The following is a 695-nucleotide window of genomic DNA, read 5'->3' on the forward strand; positions in this document are numbered from 1 at the left end:
CGGCGGGCGTCGCTGACTGACGGCCGCGCCAGCCTATGGGGACGGTGCACACCAGTGGGGCTACCGGCGGCCGACCAATGGCGGGGCACGCTGGCCGAGCGTTTCGCACGTCCGGCCCCGGCGCCCGGCGCAGGCGCGGCTTCCAGCGGCCTGGAAAACCCGGGGCAGACCATGGCTGGCGCGGAGCCGCGGGGCAGATTCGGCCTGGGTCGAGGTCCGCGCGGGCTGGGCTGGGGGCATGTGACATCTGCCGCAAGGGGCCGCGGTTCGGACTCGAACCGCAGGATGGGTGGGGCGCGCGTGGCCTGCGCTGGCATCCGCACTGTCTCGGGTAGAGCTGGGAACCGCCTCCGCTGCTGGAGGTCTGCGGGAGACCACCGACGGCCAAGTCTGCTCCTGGGTGCTGGGACGCGCGGCGCGGGGGCGCAGGAGGGCGGGGGCCGCGGGCGCAGGGGCTGGGGTGGCTCGGGGCGTGGGAGGTCGGACACCTGTGCCTGAGAAGGTGCTGGAAGTGCCCGCCGGAGGCATTGAGACACCCCTCATCCCAGCGGAACTCTGACTTGTCTGTGATCTATGTTCACAATCTAGCTTTTTGAGCCGTGAGTATGGCAGAATGGCTAGACAGGGGAAAAACAGTTTCATTAAATATGTAAGTAGTGGTGGTCTTGAGACTAGTGTGGAAATGATAAGTGGGG

This window comes from Suricata suricatta, chromosome 17, assembly GCF_006229205.1.
Source record: "Suricata suricatta isolate VVHF042 chromosome 17, meerkat_22Aug2017_6uvM2_HiC, whole genome shotgun sequence".
Lineage (NCBI taxonomy): Eukaryota > Metazoa > Chordata > Mammalia > Carnivora > Herpestidae > Suricata > Suricata suricatta.